We start from the raw sequence: 5439 nt of genomic DNA, 5'->3' as shown, positions 1-5439 counted from the left end.
ACACCTTTCCACGTATCTAGCGGTGTCTCGTTTCATCCCGGGCCACCAATAGTTTTGTTTCAAATCATTATACATCTTGGTTGCTCCCGGATGAATAGAATAACGAGATTTGTGTGCTTCATCAAGTAGAAGCTTTTTAAACCCACACGTGTTAGGGACCCAGATTCTATTGAAACGAGTCTTCAGGCCGTGACTGCCTATCTCTAGGTCTTTAACTTGGCCGATAATTCTTTCCTTTTTCCAATTTTCCACCTTCACAGCTTCATTTTGTGCTTCTCGAACTCGTTCTAGTAAGCTCGAAGTCACAATGAGTTGCATCGATCGTACCCGTATTGGGGTATAATCGGCTTTGCGACTCAGTGCATCAGCCACTACATTGGCCTTCCCAGGGTGGTAATGTATTTCACAATCAAAATCTTTGACCGTTTCCAACCACCGCCTTTGTCTCATGTTTAATTCCTTCTGATCGAAGAAATATTTCAAGCTTTTATGGTCGGTAAAGATTGTAAATTTTACCCCGTACAAGTAATGCCTCCATATTTTTAAGGCAAACACCACCGCCGCTAATTCCAAGTCGTGAACCGGATATTTATTTTCATGAATCTTCAATTGCCTCGAGGCATAGGCGATGACCTTACCTCGTTGCATTAAAACACACCCGAGTCCCAAATGAGAAGCATCCGAGTAAACCACCATGTCATCAGTCCCTTCCGGTAGTGTTAACACCGGAGCGTGGGTCAACTTTTCTTTGAGCATTTGGAAGGCTTCCTCTTGCTCGATACCCCATACGAACTTTTCCACCTTTCGTGTCAGTTTGGTCAATGGCAAGGCAATTTTGGAGAAGTCTTGTATGAATCTCCGATAGTATCCCGCGAGCCCTAGAAAGCTTCGGATTTCCGAGGGATTTCTTGGAGGGCTCCATTTCGACACAGCTTCTATCTTTGACGGATCTACTAGTACTCCATCAGCACTAATGAGATGCCCAAGGAACTGTACTTCTCGTAACCAGAAAGCACACTTTGTGAATTTTGCATACAACTTTTCTCGTCTGAGTGTGTCTAATACTTCCCGCAAATGACACACGTGCTCAGCTTCATTCTTTGAATATACTAAAATGTCATCGATAAATACAATTACCGACTTATCTAGCATGGGTTTGCAAACCCGGTTCATGAGGTCCATGAAAGCCGCGGGTGCATTTGTCAATCCGAAGGGCATTACAAGGAACTCATAATGCCCGTACCGTGTACGAAAAGCCGTCTTTGGTACGTCTTCCTCCTTGACTTTCAATTGGTGATAACCAGATCGGAGATCAATTTTGGAGAACCAACTTGCTCCTTGTAGTTGGTCAAACAAATCATCAATTCTTGGGAGTGGGTATCGATTTTTCACCGTGAGTTTGTTTAACTCTCGGTAATCGATACACATGCGCATACTGCCATCCTTCTTTTTCACGAATAAGACTGGTGCGCCCCACGGAGACACACTCGGTCGGATAAATCCCTTGTCGAGAAATTCTTGAATTTGAGACATCAATTCTTGTAATTCCGACGGCGCAAGTCGGTATGGCGCCTTGGCCACGGGTTTCACGCCCGGAATCAACTCGATTCCGAACTCTACCTCCCGTTCTGGCGGTATCCCCGGTAGTTCTTCCGGGAACACGTCTTCATAATCTCGCACGACCGGTACATCCCCAATTTTGAGGGGCTCTTTTTCTGTTTCGCTTGCGTATACCATATAAGCCTTGCATCCATGTTTCATAAGTTTATGTGCTTCTAGCATTGAGCATATTACCGGGTTACCTCCTTTTCACCATATATCGTAACTGGCTTCCCGCTAGGAGACGTTAGTTTTATTTCTTTTCGGAAACAAACCACTTTCGCGTGGTGGCGGGATAACCAATCCATTCCCACTATCACTTGGAATTCTCCCATTGACATCGGAATCAGGTCTATTGCATATTCCTCGTCATCAACGTTCATTTTACAGTTTTCACATACATCGCAAACAATAAAGCTTTTGTTATTACCTATCTCTACTTCTAAAGGCATAGGTAATTTTGTTAGAACAAATGAAGGATGCCGAATAAACCCGTATGAAACAAAGGATTTATTCGCACCCGTATCAAATAACACACGTGCGGGAATAGAGTTTACTGTGAATATACCTGAGACCACGTCAGGTTCGACCTTTGCTTCAGCAGCGGTCAGTTGGAAAGATCTTGCTTTTGCTTTCGAGGCTTCACCTTTCGAGTCTTGGCCTTCTTTCTTTCCAACTAGTTCCGGGCATTCCGATCTTTTGTGGCCCGTTCGGTAACAGTTGTAACAAACAGTCACTTTCTCCGGGCATGATATAGCCATGTGTCCCGTTTTTCGACATATGGGACAAGGCTTATCTTTGAAGCGACATTCACCCTTATGATTCTTCCCACAAATTTTGCAACTTGGTGTACTACCTTTTGCGTCTGATTTCTTCGCTGTTTCATTCATTCTTGCTTTCTTGGTAGGGCTTGGATTCACATCTTGTGCCCTTCGTTCACCCCGTTCTATACTCTTTTTCAGTTCGATCTCCCTTTCCCGAGCAGCATTGACGATCTCGGTAAGGGTCTCGTACTTTGAAGGGGTTATGAACTCTCTATATTCCGCGCTTAGCATGTTATGGTAGTAATAGACCTTTTGCTCTTCATTCGTTATCAAATCATCACAGAACTTCATCTTGTCCATAAACATCCCCGTGATCTTGTCTATGGATTCACCTTTGTGTCTGAGTTGCATGAACTCTTCCTTGATCTTGTTTATGACCGCTTTGGGACTATGGTGTTTAAGAAACGGCGTCTTAAACTCCTCCCATGTCATGGTCTTAGCCGCTTCACTTCCAATCTCCTTCTTTTTGTTATCCCACCAGTCTTTTGCTTGACCTCTTAATTGACCCGTACCATAAGCTACGTAGTCATTTTCATCGCAATGAGTTCTCTCGAATACTCCTTCGATATCGCCTATCCATCGTTGGCACACAATTGGATCAACCTCCCCATTATATATGGGTGGTTTACAAGCCATGAATTCCTTGTATGAACAAGGCTTTCGTCCTCCAGATTTTTCTTTTGCTAGATTCGAATTATCCTCTAGCTTCTTGATTCTCTCTTCTACTACTGATAAAACCGTGTTTGGAATTTTATCAATGAAGTTTGACAAACTGTTTTCGATCGCCTTTCCAACCTCTTCGGCAATCACTATCCTCATTTGTTCGGTGACTCTTGGCACCGCATCATCATCACCTCCATCCGCCATCTTTAATACTGAAATGTTTACATATATCGTTAAACATTCCATTTGTAACACATGTTTTACTTGTTTTGATTTAATCAAGTTCATGACTTGACTCAATCGTTCTTGTTTCATGCCTTTCTTATGTTTGAGTGTGTTTACACACTCTTGATTCTATCGTTCTTGTTTCATGCTTTTCTTGTGTTTGAGTGTGTTTACACACTCTTGATTCTATCGTTCTTGTTTCATGCTTTTCTTGTGTTTGAGTGTGTTTACACACTCTTTTCCATGCATATTTATTCGTGATTTATTTCTATTTTATCAAAACTTACTTACACAATAATTCTTACCGGGTACTTGATCAAGCTTGAACCGAACACTTATTGACAACCTTGAGCTCTGATTACCAACTTGTTACACCCAGTTTATAGAACTAGATTAATGACATAGAAACATGCATTTTAAAGCAAATATTTTAGATTTTACAAAAAACTTTTAATATTTTAAAAGTTAAACTAGACACAACATACATGTATTGTTTGTCCAAAACCATAATTAAGACGATAACTACAATTGTTTACATAGTTTTTAAAACTAAAGATCATGTGCGGAAGCGTTTGTTAGAGTGTTCGGTTCGGTTGCATATACTTGATCATCACCCTTCTGCTAGAAAACCTGAAAAAACTGAGCATTTTAACCCAATGTTAGCATTATGGTCCTTGACCAATGAAATAAATGAAAAGGTGTGTTAAAACCACCTAGAGAAATCAAGAATTATGAATTTACAAGCAAGTAGGAAGAAACGGGAGGTTAAACGGGTAAACGGTTTAAAAGTTACGCAAGTTTTAGCGTTTTCGGACGACGAATACGATTCTGCAGCAAAATGGCGATTCTAGGGGCCGTCGCCGACGCCCCTATGGCCGTCGCCGACGCCCCTTGCATTTTCAACTTTTACCCGACGCCTTATGTTACTGTCTACACGAAACTGTCCGACGCAAGGTGGTGCACGGTCGTGCACCTATCCGCACGGTCGTGCGTTTCCTAGTAAACCAGTGCACTGGCTTGTGCACTGCCCGTGCCCCCAACGTCGTAGGGACTGCACGGTCGTGCAGTTGGGTGCATGGCCGTGCATCAGCTGCCAGTTCAAGATTCATGTTTATCAACTATACAACTTAGACATGCTTACCAAATTCAGATCCTTAACTCCTGTATGAAGAGTTTAACTTCGCAACAAGTTTAGCGCGTCCAACTTACAACTTACACAATAATTATAACCATGCTTTATGTAATGATGTCTAACTTCATGTTATATACAAAACTTGTTTTGACCCGTTTGGGTACTAAATAAGGCACCTTACGGACACCCAATTTCCATGTTTATTACTTGTTTAAGACTTTAGTCGAGTTCATGACATAAAGGTAACTCTCGATCATCGTGTTTGAATAATGAGATAAAACTTAACAATAAGTATAATGTAATGAAACGATAAATTTCATACCTTTAAAGCGCGCCTTTTCCCCATGAATTCCCTCCGGCTTGTCCGCTTGATGATCCGGACTCTTTGCCTAGTAAATTCAGTTTTTAACTTGTTTAGAATTCTTTTCATGACCATAATCACATCATTTATGAGACATGGTCAAAATCTGCGTTTTCATCAAATTTAGCATAAAAACCCTCACTTAGGCATTTCAACAAACACCTAACGGGTCAGATTTTCCTACCATCATCTCCAAGTTCATGACTTGCAATTAAACCTCAAATTTCACTTTAAATTAGTAAACCTTGCACACATCTTAGCATCAATATCACAGGAATTACCTCCTATAATGAAATTTATACTAGAATTATCATTCAAAATCCTAGTGTTCATCATCATCTTATAAAACCCATAACCTAGCTTCCATGGATTCATGGAATTTCCTGAATTTGGGCATAAATTCACATGTAGTTGTCTAGGTTTTACTCCTAGACACTATATCATCATTAATCTAACTAAATTACTATCATGCATCAACAAATTTCAGATTGCTTAAATTCATGAGGATTTCAAGTAGAGAATTCTCATCAAATTTTATATACCTCTTAATCCTCTTGCGATGATGATCACAATTCTAAGCTCGGATTTCGTTTTGGATAGGATTTGCACCTCCAATTTAAGGGATTTGTGGATTT

Source organism: Helianthus annuus, chromosome 8 (genome assembly GCF_002127325.2).
Source record: "Helianthus annuus cultivar XRQ/B chromosome 8, HanXRQr2.0-SUNRISE, whole genome shotgun sequence".
NCBI lineage: Eukaryota > Viridiplantae > Streptophyta > Magnoliopsida > Asterales > Asteraceae > Helianthus > Helianthus annuus.
Note: the sequence above shows the minus strand (reverse complement) of the source record.